This window comes from Lepus europaeus, chromosome X (genome assembly GCF_033115175.1).
Source record: "Lepus europaeus isolate LE1 chromosome X, mLepTim1.pri, whole genome shotgun sequence".
NCBI classification, from domain to species: Eukaryota; Metazoa; Chordata; class Mammalia; order Lagomorpha; family Leporidae; genus Lepus; species Lepus europaeus.
Window position 1 is genome coordinate 94,903,484 of NC_084850.1, and position 25,492 is coordinate 94,928,975.

Genomic DNA, 25,492 nt, shown 5'->3' on the forward strand with positions numbered 1-25,492 from the left:
TTTTCATTAAAGGAATTATTTTGGAGGGCTTGGATGGGAACTAAAAGTAGTGAAATGACATCAGAAATTGAGTTCCTCGACAGCTACACTTTAGTATTCCTCAGGCTACTGTGAAAATACAAACACCATAGTCTTTGTCTCCATTTTTATCAAGGTTATCCATGGTTAAGCTTGGAGAAAATACCACATAAAACAGTGAATTGTCAAATTAAGTTTGTTTTACCTAACACTCATTGTACACTCATTGTAGTCCATACAAGTACAGTTTGATTGCAAGTACAATGAGTGTTAAGTAAAACTAAAGTGTAGCTTTTTTTCTTCTTATTTTTTTTAACATAGCAAATCTTCTTAATGAAAATATCACAGTTTGGCAGTGATCAATCAGAGGAATTATCCATTAGGATTTTCCAACAAACAGATAAATAGCTCTTTTTTCATGTACAGAAACATTGGCTTCAAAATTAGTATTTGGAACACAGCAGATAGCATGTTGAACAAAATTGTTACATTTTAAAAATTGCCTATTTCTATCTCAGATTATGATAAAAATGCAAATCACAGCCATTTTTGGAAATTATTTCTATAAGACCATAATGCACAAAAGTCCTTAAATACATATATAAGTTTTGCTATTGGTTTAAGTATAACAACAACTACACGGCAAATGAATCAGGTTTCACTTTGCACATGCAGTCTGTGGAGATGATTTTTAAATCATTTCAAAAACTATTTTTAGTGAATATGATTTTATAATTTATATAGAATTCAGGAGACAAGCTTTAAAGGGCTATTATCTATTCCCTATGCAAATATTATAACTGCTGCAGTGTTTGACAAGATGGTATTTTAAAAAAATTGCAGAGTACAAAACAAAATGTTCTGTTTACACTGGGGTTGCTGACTATCCTACAATATTCAGCACTTTTATTAAAATGTAGTTATAATGCAAGATAAAAATATTTATAATAATCATTTCTTTTAAAAATGACTGCTTTTTCTGAAAGCATTAGTGTGTTAAGAAATATTTTATCCATGTCACTTAGATATTTACTATTTGAATAAAATTTTTCAGTAATATGCTGAAAAAAGACAGCAATGAAGATGTTTACAAAGTCATATTTTTTCCTAAAGAGTAAAGAAATACCTAAAAGAATCATTCTTTTGTTCTACTGTTCCTAAATTATTTCATTTTTTGTTGATTAAAACTGAGTTTATTAAGCTAAAAAAAAGATAATGTGGTAGTTTTGCTGCCATAACAAATTCTATACATTCAGTGGCTTAAAATAACACACTTTTAGAGATGCAAATTTCACTGGGTTAATATTGAAGTGTCATTAAGTCTGTGTTTTTTGCCAGTGATTCTTGAAAGAATCTTTCTGTTTGTTTGTTTGTGGGTTGTGGTGTTTGTTTGTTTGTTTGTTTGGCTTATTTGGGTGGTTGACAGAAACCAGTTCTTATGCTTATAGGAATGAGGTCTCTGCTTCTTTAGAGGATATCAACTGAGGGTTATTTTCCACTTCTGGAGGCCACATTTATTCCTTGTCTTGAGCCCTTTTCCGCACCTTCAAAACTAACAAATACAAGTGAAGTCTGTCTTGCATTTCCAATCTCTCCTGCCTCTTCTTCAGTCCTATCTCTGCTTCAGCCAGCAAAATGTCTTCTGGCTTGTCTGATTAGATTGACTCCACCTAGATTATTAGAGACAGTGTTTCCATCTCAAAGTATAAATTTAATGGATTACGAATAGTTTAAATAGTTAAATAGGGAGATAGTATTCTGTTTAGGAAATACTGACTTTAATGGATTTATTTATGGTAGCTCTCTTTCCAGAGTCTTTATTTGCTTCTATGTTTTGTGAGTCTCATAGAGGAGAATATAGTATGTCTCTGAATATTTGATAATGGAAACCCTGATTTGGGTAGCTATTGAGTCCATTTGGGGTGTGAAGATCTCTCTCTCTCTCCTTCTCTCCCTCTCCCTCTCTCCCCCTGTTGCTCTGCTTTTCAAATAAATAAATATTTTAAAATCATTGGTGATCTCCCTCTCTCTCTCTCTTTTCTCTCTTTTTTCTCTCTCTTTCTCTCTCTCTTTCTCACTTTCAAGTAAATATTTTTAAATAAAAAGGCTGGCATTGTGCTCAGGTTGTTTCACTGCTCCCTGTACCACTGTCTTCCCAGTTCAAGTCCCTGCTATTCCGCTTCAAATCCAACTCCCTATTAATGTGCCCAACAAAGCAGTGGAAGATGGCCAATATGCTTGGGCGACCTCTTCTACTCATACAGGAGATGCAGATGGAGTTCTAGCATCTTGGAGAGTGAATCAGCAATTTAATCCTACTCCCTCATGTGTCTGTAAATAATAAATTATTAGACTTCAATATAAATAATCTATTCTTAAAAAAGCAGGTTGGGGCCGGTGCCATGGCTCACTTGGTTAATCCTCCGCCTTGCGGTGCTGGCATCCCATATGGGTGTTGGGTTCTAGTCCCGGCTGCTCCTCTTCCAGTCCAGCTCTCTGCTATGGCCCGGGAAGGCAGTGGAGGATGGCCCAAGTGCTTGGGCGCCTGCACCCACATGGGAGACCAGGAAGAAACACCTGTCTCCTGGCTTTGGATTGGCGCAGCACTGGCCGTAGTGGCCATTTGGGGAGAGAACCAACGGAAGGAAGACCTTTCTCTCTGTCTCTCTCTCTCTCTCTCACTATCTATAATTCTATCTATCAAAAAAAAAAAACAGGTCAAGGATACAGCCTCATAAGTATTTAAGTATAAGTAAGTCTCTGATAGATTTCCTTAAATTAAAGACATTTTCTTCCATTCTCAGTTTTCGGTTGATGGAGTTATGGGTAGGTGTAAGAGTTTAATTCAGGAATGGGCACTGAATTTGAGGGAATGAGAATTGTTACTTTTTCCATTAATGTAGTAAATTACATTAACAGATATTCTCTGGCTTATACTTTGAATTCTTTTTATGAATACAAGTTAATTTGGGAGGAGTTTCGATGTTTAAAACCATGGTAATCAGTGAGATCAGCATATAATTTTCTCTGTGTACACTCTTATCATTTGATTTTGGTAACAGAACTATGTTCCCATCAAATACATTGTGAATTTTTCTTTCCTCTGTGCATTCCAGAACATTGTATTATATGAGAATTATCTAGTTAAATTCAAGAGGAAACCTGTATGATTCTGGTCATTTTTCTAAGATCTAGATTGCTGCCTCCGTTTTTCTTTCTTCTGATTATTGGCCTCTTCAGAATTTCTAATTCTCAAATAATTTTTGAAAATGTTTAGTTTCATTTTAATATTATCCATTTTATTCCAATTTTCAAATGTAGTAATAAATTATGAGACTGGTACTCTCTTATAAGCTTTTTTTTTTATTTGACAGGTAGAGATACAGACAGTGAGAGAGAGAGACAGAGAGAAAGGTCTTCCTTCCGCTGGTTCACTCCCCAAATGGCCGCTACGGCGGAGCTACACCTATCCAAAGCCAGAAGCCAGGTGCTTGTTCCTGGTCTCCCACGCAGGTGCAGGGCCCAAGCACTTGGGCCATCCTCCACTGCCCTCCCGGGCCACAGCAGAGAGCTGGACTGGAAGAGGAGCAACCAGGACTAGAACCCAGCACCCATATGGGATGCCGGTGCTGCAGGCGGAGGATTAACCAAGTGAGCCATGGCACCGGCCCAGGCACTCTCTTATATATTTTATTTTTTTTCTATACATTTAGCACCATATCTCTTGTTCAAAACATCTATTAGGTTTTATATCAGTTTTACTGATCAAATTTGACTATTTTATTGACATTTTTAAAGACCACCTTTTGATCTTATTGAACAACTCAACTATTTATATGAATTTCTATTTCATTATTAGGCCGGCGCCATGGCTCAATAGGCTAATCCTCCGCCTTGTGGCACTGGCACACCGGGTTCTAGTCCCAGTTGGGGCACTGGATTCTGTCCCGGTTGCCCCTCTTCCAGGCCAGCTCTCTGCTATGGCCCAGGAAGGCAGTGGAGGATGGCCCAAGTCCTTGGGCCCTGCACCCACATGGGAGACCAGGAGAAGCACCTGGCTCCTGGCTTCGGATCAGCGTGGTGTGCCTGCCGCGGCGGCCATTGGTGGGTGAACCAACGGTAAAGGAAGACCTTTCTGTCTCTCTCTCACTGTCCACTCTGCCGGTCAAAAAAAAAAATTTGTATTTCATTATTAATTTTTGTTACTTCATTTCTCCTATCTCCTTTGCATTTAAGAGTTCATATGCTATCCTTTCATAAACTTCTTGAGTTGACTGCTCATTAAAGAATTTTATTTTTAATTTTTTTTATTAGCATTAATTATGTGTTTATGGACTAAAGTTTGAAATTTCAACACATGTATACAATGTGTACTCGTCAAAACAGGGTGATCAACATTTCCCTTTGACATTACTTTATAAGAGTAGACTTCGGCTTCTTTCTTCTTTTTGTTCAAATGATATGTACTATGTAATTGTGAACAATATTCTCCTGACATTGTGGTATAAAACTAAGGACATACTACTTTAATACAACTCTGATATGGTACACATTATACAAAACCCCCTTTTCATGTCCTACCTTTCTAAGCCTCTAGTAATCACAATTCTGTGTTTAGATTGAGGGTTTTTTTTTTCTTTAGGTTTCCACATATGAGGGAGAACATGCAGTGTTTTTCTGTGTCTGGCTTATTTTTTTATTATCAAGTTTTATTAAACTTGTGACAACAATGCTTAAATTTTATACTAAATTTGCTTCTATTAACTACATCAGAAAAAGTTTAATTTATACTATTTAACCATTTATTCATTTAACATTCATTGAGGTTCCAGTAAGACCAGAAATAGTGTGAGGCACCAAGGATACCGAACATAGTCTCTGTCCTTCAGAGTTTACAACAGTCTTGTTTTTTTTTAAAACTTTTATTTAATGAATACAAATTTCCAAAGTACAGCTTATGGATTACAATGGCTTTCTCCCCCCCCCATAACTTCCCTCCCACCGCAACCCTCCCCTTTCCTGCTCCCTCTCCCCTTCCATTCACATCAAGATTCATTTTCAATTCTCTTTATATACAGAAGATCAGTTTAGTATATATTGAGTAAAGATTTCAACAGTTTGCACCCACACAGAAACGCAAAGTGAAAAATACTGTTTGAGTACTAGTCATAGCATTAAATCACAATGTACAGCACATTAAGGACAGAGATCCTACATGAGGATTAAGTGCACAGTGATTCCTGTTCTTGACTTAACAAATTGGCACTGTTGTTCATGGCATCAGTAATCCCCCTAGGCTCTTGTCATGAGTTGCCAAGGCTATGGAAGCCTTGTGAGTTCACTGACTCTGATCATATTTAGATAAGGTCGTAGTCAAAGTGGAAGTTCTCTCCTCCCTTCAGAGAAAGGTAACTCCTTCTTTGATGACCTGTTCTTTCCACTGGGATCTCACTTGCGGAGATCTTTCATTTAGGTCATTTTTTTTTTTTTGCCAGAGTGTCTTGGCTTTCCATGCCTGAAATACTCTCATGGGCTTTTCAGCCGTATCTGAATGCCTTAAGGGTTGATTCTGAGGCCAGAGTGCTGTTTAGGACATCCGCCATTCTATGACTCTGCTGTGTATCTCGCTTCCCATGTTGGATCATTCTCTCCCTTTTTTATTCTATCGGTTAGAATTTACATACACTAGTCTTGTTTATGTGATCCCTTTGATTCTTAGTCCTATCATTATGATCAATTGTGAACAGAAATTGATCAAATGGACTAGTGAGATGGCATCGGTACATGCAACCTTGATGGGATTGAATTGGAATCCCCTGGTATGTTTCTAACTCTACCGTTTGGGGCAAGTCAGCTTGAGCATGTCCCAAATTGTGTCTGGCTTACTTCAATTAATTTCTTCAATGGTCATTCAGGAGCATGTGATATCTACCTCTCTCTCTCTCTCTCTCTCTCTCTCTCTCTCTCTCTCCATTTATTTATCCATTGGAATGCTTTTCAGGCCAAAAGTATGGAATCCTATCATTTGCAACAAATTAACAATGCAACCCTCTGCCCCCAAAATGCCTGAACCAAACTGCTGTGGTTCAGCCACTACTAAATTCTATTCTGACTTAGGGGAAAGCAAGCAGCCGCGACATTAGCAGAAGACCCCAGAGTCAGAGACAGGATGCTTTCCAGAGGAGACAGCAGATCCCTTGCATCCTGCAGCTGCCGAACTTCCAGGGACAAATCCAAGATTCATGCTTACTCTATGCAGTCTAGGGAAGTTATCCACTAACTCATGCTGGAGTCTGCCAATTCACAATCCCCAGTACAACTGGCACTCATTTTGTAAGACTTGAGTAAGAATCCCACTTGGATCAAGATGACACAGATTTTGAATCCAGCCTGTAACCCTAGTTGGGGGCAGGGTACCCCAACTAAACCCGGTAAAGGAAAAGCACATTTTTTTCTCCCAATCTCCCCACAAGGACAGCCAGCAAATTGCAGGGAGAAGACATTATTTTGAAACCAGTAAAGGTTGTGGTGGATGTGGCATGCATGACCAGAGATTTTACTGGAGGGAAAAACTCAGATTTCCCACTGAGTTTTAGTCTGGCTGGGAGGGTTGACAGAGGCTGGGGACACACTTCAGATTGTGAGGTGACACTATCCTCTCAAGCTATCACAGGGTGTGGGGCTCAAACTGCAAGGGCAGAACACTCACAGGCAGCTGGCTCTAGAAAAGTCTGTTCTTTCTGTGGACAGGGCAGACTTGCAGCATGAGGAGGAGATCCTATGCACCGCATGACTGGGAGCCTTGCACACTGTGACTGTGGGATTCTGTGACTGCAAGAGGGGCATACGGTGTAGCTGGGTCTCTGGGCAATTACGGTGTCTATTGTCAGAGGCTCAAAGCTACCTGACTGTCTGGGGTGGGTCATTGCAGAAAGTTCTGTACTCACCTGAAGACTGACCAGATCCCTTGTGCAGTCCATGCACCAGCATGGGTGAAACTTTTACCCATTGTGGACTAACCCCATTCACAGCGGTCATTTATAGTTGATACAAAAATTGATATATCGGGCCCAGGGCTGTGGCGTGGCAGGTGAAGCCACCGCCTGCAGTATTGGCATTCCATATGGGCACCAGTTCGAAACCCAACTGCTCCACTTCCGATCCGGGTCTCTGCTATGGCCTGGGAAAGCAGTAGAAGATGGCCCAAGTCCTTGGGCCCCTGCACCCATGTGGGAGACCTGGAAGAAGCTTCTGGCTTCTGGCTTCGGATCGGCGCAGCTCCAGCCATTGTGGCCAATTGGGGAGTGAAGCAATGGATGGAAGACCTCTCTCTCTCTCTCTCTCTCTGCCTCTCCTTCTCTCTCTGTATAACTCTGACTTCCAATAAATAATAAATCTTTAAAAAATATTTCTTGAAATAAATTTAACCAACGAAGTGAAATATCCCTGCAAAGAAAATTACAAAAAGTTAAAGAAAAAATAATAGAAGACATACAAAAAAATGGAAAAATGTTCCATGCTTGTGGATTGGAAGATTAAATATCATCAAAATGTACATACCACAGAAAACAACTTACAAATTCAACATGAACCCAATCAAAATACCAACAACATTTCTTCTCAGATCTAGAAAACATGATGCTAAAATTCATATGGAAACACAGGAGACTCAGAATTGCTAAAGCAATCTTAAACAGCAAAAACAGCCAGAGGCATCACAACATCAGATTTCAAGATATAATACAGGACAGTTATAATCAAAGCATCCTGATACTGGCACGAAAATAGATATGCAGCCCAATGGAACTGAATAGAAACTTTGGAAATAAATCCATTCAACTAAAACCTAAGGATTTTAACAAAGAATCTTGAATCAATCCCTGGGAAAATGCATGCTCTTCCACAGATCGTGCTGGAAAAATTGGATCTCCATGTGGGAAAATATGAAACCTTACCTACCTACCTTACCTACCCTACCTTACACTTTATACAAAAATCAACTAAAAATAAATCAAGGATTCAAATCCAGGACCTGATACCATCAAATTACTAAGAGGAGAACATTGAGGAAACTGCAAGATATTGGCATAGGCAAAGACTTCTTGGAAAAGACCCCAGAAGCACAGGAAACCTTAAAAAAAAAGACAAATGAGATCACATTAAGCTAAAAAGCATCTATACTAAAAGGAAACACTCAAGAAAGTGAAGAGGCAACCAACAGAATGGGAGAAAATATTTGCAAACTATGCAATTGTTAAAGGATGAATATCCAGAAACTATAAAGAACTCAAGATATTCAACAACAACAAAACTAACAATCCAGTAAGAAATAGGCAAAGGACATGAACATGGCATTTTTCAGTGGATGAAATTCAAAGGGCCAACAGACACATGAAAAAATGTTCAGGATCATTAGCCATCAGGGAAATGCAAATCCAAAGCACAAAACAATAAACACTGGAGAGGATATGAGGAAAAAGATTCTCTAATCCACACTTGGTGGGAATACAGACTAGTATGGTCATTGTGAAGACAGTATAGAGATGCCTCAGAAAGTTGAAAATAGATCTACCATATGAACCAGGCATCCCACTCCAAGGTATTTACCCAAAAGAAATGAAATCAGCATATGGAAAGGGTTGTATGTACCCCATGTTTATTGCAGCTCAATTCATAATAGCTAAGATATGGCTAAAATGTTATATATGTGTATATATGCAGTATTCCTCAGCCATAAAAAAGAAAGAAATCCTGTCTTTCACAACAAAATGGATGCAACTGGTAGCCATTATACTTAGTGAAACAAATCAGTCCCCAAAAGAGAAGTATTATATGGTTTCCCTAATCTGTGGTAAATAATAAAGTACCAAAAAATGTATAATTATTTACATTGCAACATGAGTAAAATTATTCCTGTGCATAAACTGTTGAGAGGAAATTGCTTAAAGTCTAAATGAACTTAATTATTATCATGTAACCACACAATAAGTATTGAGATGTCACATTTTCATTGGTTATATTTTTTTTACTTTATTAAAATACTGAGTTTATTTCACCATTTCCACGTCTGACCACTGCTACTACTGTGTCCTATCATAACATTCGATACATACTTAAAACCAAGCAAAGAGTGGAGTTCCTTCTTTAAAAACTAAACAGGCATTTTGGACAACACATTCTTGGCAATGGAACCTGGACAACATTTATCAAACACGGTAGGGAACGTTCTCACTCTGCATTATAAAAAGGACAGCCAGATATCAACTATTACAGAAATGAAATAAGATGGAAAATTTTAACTAACTGTTTAAACTATTTTCTTAAAGAGACTTCCTCCACTGCCAAAGATCTTGAATAGCCTCCTGGTCAGTCATCCGGAAGCAATTCTTCACATAATTGATGAATTTGGCTTCCACTTTGGGAAGAGAACCACCTTTTTCTATACTTGCTTGCATTTTTGCTTTAATGTCTTCTACAGAAGTAGGTCCTTTTGGTGTTTTAGGAGTTTTTTCCTGTTTTTTGAAGGATTCTTGACCTTTTGATCTTGATGTTGATGGTTTTGAGTCTTTCCCATTCTGGTTTGGTTTCTGTGCATTTTTGGCTGGGGTATCTCGTATAGATTTCTTTACTGGAGCATTTTCTTCAGTTTCCTCACCATCAAAATCTTCATCATCATCATCTTCATCATTATCGTCGTCGTCGTCGTCATCTTCATCATTATCTTCAGCAGCAAGCTTTACTTTTTTCTGTGGTACCTTGCTGCCACCTCCAGGGGCAGATTGTTTTCCAGATATACTTAATAGCTTCACATCCTCTTCCTCTTCATCTTCTGACTCTGCATCTTCCTCCACAGCTACTAAGTGCTGTCCGCTAATATGCACAGGCCCTGAACCACACTTCAACCTTAATACCACAGGTGGTGTTATTTCAAAGCCCCCAAGGGAAACTGTTGGCTGTACAGACATTTTCAACGTTGCCAGTGTGACTTTAATTGGGCTGCCTTCGTAATTCATTGCCTCTGCTTCAACAATGTGCAGTTCATCCTTGGCACCAGCGCCTAAACTGACTGTTCTTAAAGATAACTGGTGCTCATTTTCATCACTGTCACTTTAAAGTGATAATCTTTGTCAGCCTTTAGTTCACAACCATAAAGATAGTTCTGGGGCCTCAGGGGGCTCATGTCCATGTCCATAGAATCTTCCATGAGGCGGAGGGACGAACTTGGGTGGGAGAGAAAGCGGACGGAGATTAGACACCCACTGCTGCAAAGAACAGCTGCGCAGGATGGAATCATGCCCCATTGGTTATATTTCATTAATAGAAATTATGAATGACTAATTGATGAAAACTGCATATGGTCATTTTTCCATTCAATTTCTGCTTATAGACATTGTCTATATTCCCATTAAAACTAGTGTCTTTTTTGCTTTTTACTTGTTAAACTTCTTATTCAGCAAAGACTTGGGCCTTTTCATTGTAATATAAATTTAAAATCTGTTATCTCAAAAACTAAAAAAAAGAAGAAATGTAGGGGCCAGCATTGTGGTGTAGCATGTTAGACTGTCTCCTGTGATTCCAGCACTGCACATGGGCAACAGTTCCAGTCCCAGCTCCACTTTCAATCAAGTTCCCTGCTAATGTGCCTGGGAAAACAGAGGATGATGGCTCAAGTGCTTGGGCCCTTACACCCACATGGGAGACCCAGAAGAGGCTCCTGGCTCCTGGGTTTGGATCAGCCCAGCTCTGGAAATTGTGGTTACTTGGGGAGTGAACCAGTGGATGGAAGATCTCTCTGTCTCTCCACCTCTATATATAACTATGTCTTTCAAATAAAATAAATCATAAAAAAAGCCACAAAAAGTACAAGGAAGCAAGGTGGGAGGCTGGGAGGAAGGGAATGGCATTATGTTGTTATATTTGTATCTACAAATCATAATGAATCTGTTAAAAATTATTTTAAATTAAAATAAAAAATGAAAAAGAAGAATCACCCTCATCCTGTAGCTCCAGGAATGTGAATGTTAGTATTATATAAGAGCCAGTGAATCCTACCCTGTGGTACCTATGGAAGAACCTACCTGCATTAACCCACTTCATAGCTACACCTTCCAGAGCATAATCCCTAGAATAATCTGTATTCAGCTCATAGGACTGAGACAAAGTCCTTTTCACATCCCCCAGTGCTGGAACTAAGGATTTTGATGCTGTAAGCTGCGACATCAGATAGGCCCATGCAGCAGGAAATGGAGAAAATCTCATTCCATTCAAATCACACAGTCTCATAGCTACAGCTATTGGTGCACAAAATTCTTTGTTTTTTTTTTTTTTTTGGACTTTTTAAAATTTTATTTATTTATTTACTTTTTTTAAACTTTTATTTAATGAATATAAATTTCCAGTGTACAGCTTATGGATTACAATGGCTTCCCCCTCCCATAACTTCCCTCCCACCCGCAACCCTCCCCTCTCCCGCTCCCTCTCCCCTTCCATTTGCATCAAGATTCATTTTCAATTCTCTTTATATACAGATCAATTTAGTATAAAGATTTCAACAGTTTGCACCCACATAGAAACGCAAAGTGAAACATACTGTTTGAGTACTAGTTATAGCATTAAATCAAAATGTACAGCACATTAAGACAGAGACCCCACATGAGGAGCAAGTGCACAGTGGCTCCAGTTGTTGACCCAACAAATTGACACTCTAGTTTATGGCGCCAGTAACCATCCTAGGCTGTCGTCATGAGTTGCCAAGGCTATGGAAGCCTTCCAAGTTTGCCGACTCTGATCATATTTAGACAAGGTCATAAAAGACAGAGTGAGGATAGTAACCAATGATCCTAAGAGTGGCATTTACCAGGTTTGAACAATTATACAGCATTAAGTGGGGAAGAGGACCATCAGTACACACAGGTTGGGAGTAGAGCCATTGGTGGTAGAAGTTATGATTACAAAGGAATGAGGCCCAAGTGTGGTGCACAAAATTCTGAATCTCTCAGGTTTGCCTATTACAGAGCCTTCTGTGTCCCTTAGGACCCAGATTGTGGCTAATACCATCAATAACCCTAGTATAATTGACGCTCAACTCTCTGGAAACTACAAATGCACACTTTGGGAAAACTACATCTAATTCAAAGGCATACTACTACCTCTCTGGCCTTCTGAAACCTAGATAGCTGTGACATTCTTAGATGTTGCCAACAATAAATACACATGAAGAAACCACACAGGCAGAAATATTCTGTCTGCACTCACCTAGAACCAAAGCAACAACCCAAGTGATACCCCACAATTCATCACCAAAAAAAATCTTTTTCATTGAAATTCACTTGGTAAAGAAGAAGAAACTGTTGCAACATATGTACATATGTCAATGTAAAGACACAGAAAACATGAAAAAGCAAGGAACCTTATCACCTCCAAAAGAATGAAATGCTTCTACAGGAACAAATACAGATTTGAAAGACTGCCACAAAATACCTGAATATTTAAAATAATGATCCCAAAGGCATTCGATGAGATGCAAGCTAATACATGCAAAAAGCTTAAAGAAATGAGGAAAACAATACATGATAGGAATGAGAAATTCAACAGAGACAGAAATTGTTTTAAAAATCAGAAATGTTTGAGCTGAAATAGTCGATCAATGTAATAAAAAATACAACTGAGAACTTCAACAACAGAACAGACAAAGCAGATTAAAGAAAATCTGATCTGGAAAACAAGACTTCTAAATAATCCAGGCCCACAAAAATAAAGAGGAAGAATGAAGAAAACCTACACAACACATTGGATACCATTAAGCAAACAAATATTCATATTATACTGATACCTGAAGAAAAGGAAAAAGGCACTCAGAGCCCACTGAACGAAACAATGGTTGAAAACTTTCCAAGTCTTTCAGAAGATATGGACATCCAGATATAGTGATCTCCAAGTACTCCCTAACCAGACTCACCCAAAAAAGATATTTTCCAAGGCATACTACAGTCAAATTGTAAAAAAAACAACAAAAAAAAAACACTAAGGAGATGGAGTTAACCCTAAATACAGTAAAAGAAAAAAAATCAAGTTGTATAAAAAGAAAAACCCATTAAACTAATAGCAGGTTTCTCAGCACAAATCCTATAGATCAGAAGAAAATGGTATGATATATTGAAAGTTTTGAAAGAAAAAGAATTGTAACCAAGAGCATTATATCCTACAAATTTATCCTTTAGAAGTGAAAGAGAAATAAAGTATTTCACAAGTGAAAAAATGAGAGAAGCCATTACCAACAACCAACATTATAGGAAATTGTGAAAGGTATATTACATTAAAAGTAATCACCATAAAAACACACAAGAGTACAACATTCACTAACAGAACAGATACATTCAGTAACCAATCAAAAAAATGACTGAGTCTGTTCTTATCGATAAATATTAATCTTGAATGTACATAGATTATATTCCCCATTCAAAAGATATACTTTGACTTAGTGAATAAAAATCAGGACCCAACTATACCCACAGGTATAAGAAATGCATAGACTGAAAGTAAAGGATTGGAATAAGACATGCCATGCAAAATGGGAATAAAGTAAAAAAAAAAAAACAAACACTGGAGTCTACTCATCAGAAAAAATAGGCTTTAAATAAAAAATTGTAGAAAGAAAAATGGGCATTATATAATGATGAGAAGATTGATTCAGTAAGAAGATATAACTAGCATAAACATATATGTATCCAGCACAAGACAACCCAGATATATAAAGCAAACATTATTAGACCCAAGAAGAGAGATAGACTCCAACATAACAACAGTGTGTGACTTCTATACCTCACTGTTGGGAATGAACAGATCATCCAGATAGAAAATCAACGAAGATGCATCAGATTTCAACCATACTATACAGTAAATGGCTTTTACAATATAAACAGAAAGTCTCACCCAACAGCTACAGAACACACATTATTCTCATGGAGCATTTTCTAGGAGAGACCAAAAATTAGGCCACAAATCAAATCTCAGTAAAATAAAAAACCTAAAATCATGCTAAGTATGATCATAAAGAAGTAAAACTAGAAATAAACTAGAAGAACAATAGAAACTTTACAAATATGTGGAAATTGAAGAACATGGTACTGAATGACCAATGGATCATTGCACAGATTTTAAAAAGAGATCTAAAAATCAGAGAGAATATAATAAATGTTGGGAAAATATATGGAGAAAGGGGAACTCCTATACACTGCTGTTAGGAATGTAAATTGGCATAAGCACTCTGAGAAACACTTAGAAACTTCTTTAAAAACTAGAAATGTAACTGCAATATTATCCAGCAATACCACTGTAGGCATATATCCAAAAGACATAACATAATTTTATTAAGAAATAACCTATTTCTTGTTTATTTCAAGTTTATTGCAGCACTATTCACAATAGCCAAGATATGGAATAAAGCAAAGTGTCCATCATCAGATGAATGGATAAATGAAATGTGGTACATGTACACCATGGAGATACTGTTATTTGCAGTAAATGGATGTAACTGGAAAACATCAGGTTAGGTGAAATAAATCAGACATAGAAAGACAAATACCATACATCATCATAACCTTGTATCTGTGAGCAAAAAAAGGCTCAAAATGAACACAAAGCGCCAGCAAATTGAATCACCAAAAAGACTGTGATCACTATATCAAAAAGATCATGATCAAGTTCATGACAAAATAGAATTTATTACAGGAATGCAAAGATGGTTCACAACATTTACAAATCAATAAGCATAGTAGTCACAGCCACAGAATGAAGAACAAAAATCACAAATTCATCTGAATAGATGTAGAAGAAGCACTTGGTAAGACTTGGTATTCCTTCATGATAAATACTCTCAACAAATTAGGTATGTGGTGCTGGCGCTGTGGCGCAGCAGGTTAAAGCCCTGGCCTGAAGCGCCAGCATCCCATATGGGTGCCGGTTCTAGTCTCAGCTGCTCCTCTTCCAGTCCAGCTCTCTGCTATGGCCTGGAATAGCAGTAGAAGATGGCCCAAGACCTTGGGCCCCTACACCCACGCGGGAGACCCAGAAGAAGCTTCTGGCTTCTGGCTTCAGATTGGTGCAGCTCCTACCATTGCAGCCATCTGGGGAGTGAACAGGCAGATGGAAAACCTCTCTCTCTGTCTCTACCTCTCTCTGTAATTCTGTCTTTAAAATAAATAAAATAAAATCTTTAAAAAACCCAAGTTAGGTATGGAAGGAATATGCCTCATAATTATAAAGTCTGTCATACCTGTAGCCAGTATCCTAATGAATGGTGAAAAGCTGAAAGCATTTCCCCTGAAATATGGCACAATATCAAGAATGTCCACTATCACCACTGTTAATCAATATGGTATTAAAAGTATTTGCAAGAGTAATTAAGGAAGAGGATGAAACAAATAAAACTCCATTGAAAATGAAAAGGACTTTACATTCTTCTCAGCAGTACATGGAACCCTCTCTAGGATTGACCACATACTAGGCCATAAAGCAAGTCTCAGCAAATTCAAAAGAATTAGAATCATACCATGCAGCTTCTCAGACCACAAAGAAATGAAATTGGAAATCAGCTACTCGGGAATCCCTAGAGCACGTGCAAACACATGGAGATTGAACAACATGATCCTGAATGAACAATGGGTCATAGAAGAAATTAAAAGAGAAATCAAAAATTTTCTGGAAGTAAATGAGGATAAAAGCACAACATACCAAAACCTATGGGATACAACAAAAGCAGTGTTAAGAGGAAAGTTTATATCAATAGGTGCCTACATCAAGAAATTGGAAAGGCACCAAATAGATGAGCTTTCAAGTCATCTCAAGGATCTAGAAAATCTGCAGCAAACCAAACCCAAACCCAGTAGGAGAAGAGAAATAATTAAAATCAGAGAAGAAATCAACAGGATTGAATCCAAAAAAACATTACAAAAAATCAGCCAAACGAGGAGCTGGTTTTTTGAAAAAATAAACAAAATTGACACCCCATTGGCCCAACTAACTAAAAAAAGAAGAGAAAAGACCCAAATCAATAGGATCAGAGATGAAATGGGAAACGTAACAACAGACGCCACAGAAATAAAAAGAATCATCAGAAATTACTACAAGGACTTGTATGCCTGCAAACAGGGAAATCTATCAGAAATGGACAGATTCTTGGACACATACAACCTCCCTAAATTGAGCCAGGAAGACATAGAAAACCTAAACAGACCAATAACTGACACAGAAATTGAAACAGTAATAAAGGCCCTCCCAACAAAGAAAAGCCCAGGGCCAGATGGATTCACTGCTGAGTTCTACCAGACATTTAGAGAAGAACTAACTCCAATTCTTCTCAAACTATTCAGAGCAATCGAAAAAGAGGGAGTCCTCCCAAATTCTTTCTATGAAGCCACCATCACCTTAATTCCTAAGCCAGAAAGAGACGCAACATTGAAAGAGAATTACAGACCAATATCCCTGATGAACATAGATGCAAAAATACTCAATAAAATTCTGGCCAATAGAATGCAACAACACATCAGAAAGATCATCCACCCAGACCAAGTGGGATTCATCCCCGGTATGCAGGGATGGTTCAACATTCGCAAAACAATCAACGTAATACACTACATTAACAGACTGCAGAAGAAAAACCATATGATTCTCTCAATAGACGCAGAGAAAGCATTTGATAAAATACAACACCCTTTCATGATGAAAACTCTAAGCAAACTGGGTATGGAAGGAACATTCCTCAATACAATCAAAGCAATATATGAAAAACCCACGGCCAACATCCTATTGAATGGGGAAAAGTTGGAAGCATTTCCACTGAAATCTGGTACCAGACAGGGATGCCCTCTCTCACCACTGCTATTCAAAATAGTTCTGGAAGTTTTGGCCAGAGCTATTAGGCAAGAAAAAGAAATTAAAGGGATACAAATCGGGAAGGACAAACTCAAACTATCCCTCTTTGCAGATGATATGATTCTTTATTTAGGAGACCCAAAGAACTCTACTAAGAGACTGCTGGAACTCATCGAAGAGTTTGGCAAAGTAGCAGGATATAAAATCAATGCACAAAAATCAACAGCCTTTGTATACACAGGCAATGCCACGGCTGAGGAAGAACTTCTAAAATCAATCCCATTCACAATAGCTACAAAAACAATCAAATACCTTGGAATAAACTTAACCAAAGATGTTAAAGATCTCTACGATGAAAACTACAAAACCTTACATAAAGAAATAGAAGAGGATACCAAAAAATGGAGAAATCTTCCATGCTCATGGATTGGAAGAATCAATATCATCAAAATGTCTATTCTCCCAAAAGCAATTTATACATTCAATGCAATACCCATCAAGATCCCGAAGACCTTCTTCTCAGATCTGGAAAAAATGATGCTGAAATTCATATGGAGACACAGAAGACCTCGAATAGCCAAAGCAATCCTGTACAACAAAAACAAAGCCGGAGGCATCACAATACCTGATTTCAGGACATACTACAGGGCAGTTGTTATCAAAACAGCATGGTACTGGTACAGAAACAGATGGATAGACCAATGGAACAGAATAGAAACACCAGAAATCAATCCAAACATCTACAGCCAACTTATATTTGACCAAAGATCCAAATCTACTCCCTGGAATAAGGACAGCCTATTCAATAAATGATGCTGGGAAAATTGGATTTCCACATGCAGAAGCTTGAAGCAAGACCCATACCTATCACCTTACACAAAAATTCACTCAACATGCATTAAAGACTTAAATCTACGACCCGAAACCATCAAATTACTAGAGAGCATTGGAGAAACCCTGCAAGATATAGGCACAGGCAAAGACTTCCTGGAAAATACTCCAACAGCACAGGCAGTCAAAACCAAAATTAACATTTGGGTTGCATCAAATTGAGAAGTTTCTGTACTTCAAAAGAAACAGTCAGGAAAGTGAAGAGGCAACCAACAGAATGGGAAAAAATATTCGCAAACTATACTACAGATAAAGGATTGATAACCAGAATCTACAAAGAAATCAAGAAAATCCACAACAACAAAACAAACAACCCACTTAAGAGATGAGCCAAGGACCTCAATAGACATTTTTCGAAAGAGGAAATCCAAATGGCCAACAGAGACATGAAAAAATGTTCAAGATCACTAGCAATCAGAGAAATGCAAATCAAAACCACAATGAGGTTCCATCTCACCCCGGTGAGAATGGCTCACATTCAGAAATCTACCAACAATAGATGCTGGAGAGGATGTGGGGAAAAAGGGACACTAACCCACTGTTGGTGGGAATGCAAACTGGTTAAGCCACTATGGAAGTCTCTGGAGATTCCTCAGAAACCTGAACATAACCCTACCATACAACCCAGCCATCCCACTCCTTGGAATTTACCCAAAGGAAATTAAGTTGGCAAATAAAAAAGCCATCTGCACATTAATGTTTATTGCAGCTCAATTCACAATAGCTAAGACCTGGAACCAACCCAAATGCCCATCAACAGTAGACTGGATAAAGAAATTATGGGACATGTACTCCATAGAATACTATACAGCAGTAAGAAACAACGCAACCCAGTCATTTGCAACAAGATGGAGCAATCTGGAAAACATCATGCAGAGTGAATTAAGCCAGTCCCAAAGAGACAAATATCATTTGTTTTCCCTGATCGGTGACAACTGAGCGCCAAAGGGGAAACCTGTTAAGTGAAATGGACACTATAAGCAACAATGAACTGATCAGCTCCTGTCCTGACTCTAGATGTACAATGTAATACTTTATCCTTTTTAGTATTTGTTGTTGTTGTTGTTGTTCTAGTACTATTGGTTGAACTCAGTAATTAACACACAATTATTCTTAGGTGTTTAAATTTTAACTGAAAAGTGATCCCTGTTAAATCTAAGAGTGGAAAAAGAGAGGGAGGAGATGAACAATTTGGAACATGCTCAATCGGACTGGCCGCAAATGGTTGAGTTAGAAATGTGCCAGGGGATTCCAATACAATCCCATCAAGATGGCATGTACCAATGCCATCGCACTAGTCCAAGTGATCATTTTCTGCTCGCAATTGATAGCTCTGATAGGTCTAAGAGTCAAAGAGATCACACAAACAAGACAAGTATCTGCTAATACTAACTGATAGAATCAAAAAGGGAGGGAAAGATCCAACATGGGAAGTGGGATACACAGCAGCCTCATAGGATGGCAGATGTCCTAAACAACACTCTGTCCTCAGAATCAGCCCTCAATTCATTCAGATCTGGCTGAAGAGCCCATGAGAGTACAGCAGGCATGGAAAGCCAAGATATCATGGAAAAAAAAAAAGACCTAAATGAATGATCTCTGTGAGTGAGATCCCAGTGGAAAGAACGGGGCCATCAAAGAAGGAGGTACCCTTCTCCGAAGGGAGGAGAGAACTTCCACTTTGACTATGACCCTATCGGAATAAGATCAAAGTCAGCGAACTCTAAAGGCTTCCATAGCCCTGGCAACTCATGACTAGAGCCTAGGGAGATTACTGACGCCATGAACAGGAGTGTCAAATTGTTAAATCAGCAACAGGAGTCACTGTGTACTTACACCCCATGTGGGATCTGTCCCTAATGTGTCGTCTAAAGCAAAGTGATGCTATAACTAGTACTGAAACAGTATTTTTATACTTTGCGTTTCTGTGTGGGCACAAACTGATGAGGTCTTTACTAATTATATACTGAAGTGATCTTCTGTATATAAAGAGAATTGGAAATGAAAAAAAAAACAACCTGGTGTTAAAATGGAAATGGCATAGAAAATTAATTAATTTGAAAAAAAAATTATGTAGGATCTCTGTCTTTAATGTGCTGTACATTGCTATTTAATGCTATAATTAGTAATCCAATGGTAGTTTTTTCACTTTATGTTGCTATATGGGCAAAATGTTGAAATCTTTACCTAATATATACTAAACTGATCTTCTGTATACAAAGAGAATTGAAAATGAATCTTTACATGAATGGAAGGGGAAAGGGAGCGGGAAAGGGGAGGGTTGCGGGCGGGAGGGAAGTTATGGGAGGGGGGAAGCCATTGTAACCCATAAGCTATACTTTGGAAATTTATATTCATTAAATAAAAGTTTAATAAAAAAAAAAGAAAATGAAAAAGTCAAAATATCCATGTTTGCAGATAACATGATTATGTCCATCCATGGAAAAACCTAAATATTCCACCGATTTGTAATTATAATCTTCTAAAGCCATACGATTTTGCATACCTGTTTATTGAATTTATATCTGTGGCCGGAGCCGTGGCTCAGTAGGCTAATCCTCCGCCTTGCAGCACCAGCACACCGGGTTCTAGTCCCAGTCGGAGCGCTGGATCCTGTCCCGGTTGCCCCTCTTCCAGGTCAGCTCTCTGCTGTGGCCCGGGAGTACAGAGGAGGATGGCCCAAGTTCTTGGGCCCTGCACCCACATGGGAGACCAGGAGAAGCACCTGGCTCCTGGCTTCGTGTCAGCGTGGTGCGCCAACCGCAGCACACCGTCCGCAGCGCACCGTCCACAGCGGCCGTTGGAGGGTGAACCAACGGTAAAGGAAGACTGTTCTCTCTTTCTCTCTCTCTCTCTCTCTCTCTCTCTCTCTCTCTCTCACTGTGCATTCTGCCTGTCAAAAAAAATAAAAAATAAAAAGAATTTATATCTGTGGAAAACTGAACTATCTATCAATTACTGAAATTTACCCTACTGAGCATATCCATTCTACTTGTTTTAGCGTATCATTACCTTGTTACCTGAATACGTTTGTTTATATTTGTCTTCCTGACTTGAGAATGATGGCAAAGGTATAATAAAGTCTCATGCTATTCTTTCTTTTCATTCTAGTTGGAACTCCTATTAGAGATTTGAACATTTGGATTTATTCTAGTAACTTTTGTTTCATATGCTCCATCTCTTTTTATTGTCTTTTCTTTCATATTTTATTTCATACATTTGATAGACAGGGGGAGTTCTTAACCACAGATTCACTCTCTAATGCCCGCTACCACTGAGATTGGATCAGGGCCCCAGCCTGGAGATGTGAACAGAATCCAAATTTCCCATACAGGTGTCAGGAATCCAATTACTTGAGCCATTACCACTATTTCCTAAGATCTACATTATTAACTGGAGTTAGGAGACAGAATTGGGATTCAAATCAGGTACTACAATGTGGCATGGGAGCTTCTTAATCAGTGAGCCAAATGCCCTCTCAATAGTCTTCTTGTTATTTTCCATTGCATTTTGGAATAAATCCTCCATTTAAACTTTCAGCTCATTATTTTACTACTTTGCTATGTCCATTTGCCTTGACAAGGTCCTCAATTGTTTCTAATAGTCTGTCCTTGTTCCATAAATGTAATATTATTTATTTCTGTGAGGATATTAATGATACATTTAATATTATTTTACTGTTTTTGATATTGCCTTCATTTCTCATGTTATGGATTTTGTCCATCTTTTATTGTGCTATTTTTCCTCAACCATTTGTTGACAATTTCACTTGGCGAAAGTAGAATTGATTCCGACTTCCTCATTTGGGTAGTATCAGTAGGATATATTAGCAAACTGACCCTTGATCTTCCCTCAGCAATACGACTTAATGAGGCTGTGTGAGGTGTGGTTAGTCAATGCTATGCTTCATCCACCACTTTTTTTCCCCTAGCTGTCATCAGTAAAACTGAACAAGACGGTACAAGTCAGATGCTGTAAGTGTTACACGTTTCTCTCAATCCTGGTATCAGTGAAGCCCAGTAAAATGTTGAACTGTGAAACCCATCTGGAACCAATCAGGTGAGATGAGATTGATGTGCAGTAGGATAGTTTACATGTTACCTCCCCTTCATAAGGGGAAACTTATAATATTAAATAACTTACATGAGAAAAAGAACAGAAAACTCCCATCTCAAAAATTGCATAAAGATGATCTAAGTAAACCCAAATCAAGAAGCCAGAAAGGAACAATTATGAATAGAAATAAAAGAAATTGAAGGGGCAGAGTTGTGGTGCAGCAGGTTGCGCTGCTGCCTGCGATGCTGGCATCCCATATCAGAGTGCTTGTTCAAGTCCAGGCTTTTTCACTTCTGATCCAGCTCTCTGGTAACACATCTGGGGAAGCAACAAAAGATGGCCCAGCTACTTGGGCCATTGCCAGCTACTTGGGAGACCCAGATAGAGTTCCAGGAACCAAGTTTTGGCCTGGACCAGCCCCAGCTACCGAAGCCATTTGAGGAATGAACCAGCTGATAGAAGATACTCTCTCTCTCTCTCTCTCTCTCTCTCTGTGTGAGTAACTGCTTTAAAATAAATAAAATGAATCTTAAAAAATAAATTGAATAGAGGACAATCATAGAAAAAATTAATAAAAAAGGTGATTCTTTCAAAATAATAGTAAAATTTGTAAATATGTAGCTAGACTATAAAATATAAGAATAAATACATCACCAATATCAAGAAGAAAACACATATCTCACTAGAGACCTTATAGACATCAAAAGGATAATGAGAAAAAATCTGAACAAATCTATACATGTGAATTTGACAACCTAGATTAAATTGGTCAATGACTCAAAAACCAAAACTACTAGATCAATTAAGAAGCAATAAATAAGATGAATAATCCTATAATCTTGAAAGTAATTAAAGTCATAATTTAAAATCTTAAAATATCTCCAGGCTCAGATGATTTCAATGGAGAATTTTAACAAATACTTAAAAGAAGTTACTAATATATCAATACAATCTGTTCCACAAAATAGAAGAGGAATAAACCCATTAATTCATTTTCTGAAGCCCTGATACCAAAATTAGACAAAAGTACAATAAAAGGTTCACTGTCAATAGCTCTCATAAACTTAAATTTAAGCTTTAAAATTAACATATAAATACTTCCAAATGAATCCCAACAATGTATAAAAATATTATACATCACAATAAATTAATATTTATTCTAGATATACAAAACTAGCTCAATTTTAAAAACAATCATGTAATTTACCATATGCATAGCCTAAAGAAAAAAAATTCTGGGGATGGTGTTGTGGCATTGTGGGCAAAGCCACTGACTGTGATGCCAACCTCTCATATGGGCGGTTCTAGTGCTGGCTGCCCCACTATTGCTCCAGGTCCCTGCTTATGGCCTGGGAAATTCAGCAGAAGATGGGCCAAGTTCTTGGGCCCATGTCACCCACATGGGAGACACAGATGAAGCTTCTGGATCCTTGTTACAGCTTGGTCCAACCCCAGCCACTACAAAAACCAGAGAAGTAATCATCAGAAATCAGAAGATAGAAAAATCTCTCTCGTTCTCTCTCTCTCTCTCCCTATCTCCCTCTTTCTCTATAACTATTTCAAATAAAAAAATAAATGATGAATAAATAATTTATAAAAAGAAAAATTCTATGATTATAGAAAGTTATCCAGAAAAAGTATTTGACAAAATGCAACAGATATTCATGAGAAAAATTGTTAGGGATTTAAAAACATGGAGAAGGAAGAAACTACTCAACCCAATAAGGAACATCTAAAAAATATTTAAAGATTATCTCATATTTGACAATGAAAAACTGAGTGTTTTCCCACTGGAAAAAAAAATGTATATCTGCCCTCACCATTCTTATTGAACATAGCAATGAAAGATAAGAAGAACAACTTAGGACTGATGCTGTGGTGTAGTAGGTTAAACCACCACCTGTAGTGCTGGCATCCCAGATAGATTCCAATTCTAGACCTGGCTGCTCCACTTCTGATCCAGCTCCTTGCTAATGTGCCTTGGAAAACAGCAGAGGATGGCCCAAGTGCTTGGGCCCTGCATCCACGTGAGAGACCTGGAAGAATCTTATAACTCCTGGCTTCAGCCCAGCCCAGCCCTGACCACTGCAGCCATCTGGAAAGTTAACCAGCAGATGGAAGACCTTTCTGTGTATCTCTCACCTTTTTCCTCTCTACTGTCTGTCTCTCTCTTTGTAACTCTTTCAAATAAATAAAATGAGTATTTTTAAAAAAGAAAAAGAAACAAGATTGGTACAAATTAGAAAGAAAAAGAACTATATACAAGGAGGTGACATGATTTTGTATTTAGAAAATCTCAAGGAATATATTTTAAAAAGCTCATAGAATTAAATAAGTAAATTAAGTACAGTTGAAAAGATACACAATCAACACAAAAATACTCACATTTGTATGTATAACCCATGAACATGTGGAAAGTAAAGTGATAATTTTTATTTCAAAGAGACTAAAAAATACCTAAGTATAAGTCTGATAAAACATGCATAGATCTGTATGGTGGAATTTGTAAAAGGGTATAGAAATAAATAGAGAAAAGATTTAAAAAATAAAAAGCATACCGTTTTTGTTGACTAAAAGACATCATAGAACATAACTCAAATTTCTCAAATTGATTAGAATGTTTAATGGAATTGCTAGCAAGATCTCAGGAAATTTTTTTTTGGTAAATATGAATAAGCTTATCCTAAAATATAAGCAGAGCATTCAGCATGTTGTATAACTAATAAAATTTTATGTTGAATACCAAAATCAATAAATGGGATACATCATATCAACAAATTGAAGACTAAAAATCATATGATGATCTCAGCAGATACAGAGAAAGCATTTGTTAACATACAACACCCTTTCATTATAAAAATCTTAAGTAAATTGGGAATAGAATGGACATACTGAATGGGGAAAAATTGGAAGCATTTCTACTAAGATCCGGAACCAGACAAGTCTGCTCACTTTCATCATTGCTGGTGAATATATTCCTGGAAGTTTTAGCCAGAGCCAATAGGCAAAAAATAAATAAATAAAATAAAATAAATGGGACAAGAATTGGAAAAGAAATCAAATTATATCTATTTGCAGATGACATGATCTTATATACAAGGTAACCAAAAGACTCCACTAAGAAACTATTAGAACTCACAAGAAAGTTTAGTAAAGTTGCGGGATACAAAATCAACATGCAAAAATAAAGTGTATACACAAATCTACAAAAAAAAGTTAAATATCTTGGAATAAATTTAACCAAGGATGTGAATAACTTTTACAATGAAAATCACAAGACATTAAACAAACAAATAGAATACACTCAAAAAACTGGAAAACTCTTCCATGTTCATGGACTGGAAGAAATAATATCATCAAAATGTCCATATTACCCAAAGCAATTTATAGATTCAATACAGTCAGAATCAAAATAAATACCAAAGTCATTCTTATAAGATCTAGAAAAAATGATGCTAAAATTTGCTTGGAAACACACAAGAGACACTGAATAAATAAAGCAATCTTAAACAATAACAAAAAAAATCCAGAGACAAAACAATTCCATTTTCAAGACATACTGCAACGGTTCCAAGATGGTGGAATAGGGAGGGAGCTTACTGATCTAGTCCAGGAGAAGATAGTAAAAAAGTGGAGATAGTGTAGTCTCAGGGAA

The 25,492-nt window shown here is 37.5% G+C and overlaps 1 pseudogene; it reads right to left on the bottom strand.

Moving 5' to 3' along the window:
• Positions 1-9,105: 9,105 nt before the first annotated feature.
• On the bottom strand, positions 9,106-10,290 carry LOC133753103 (nucleophosmin-like; annotated as a pseudogene).
• Between the last annotated feature and the right edge of the window lie 15,202 nt (positions 10,291-25,492).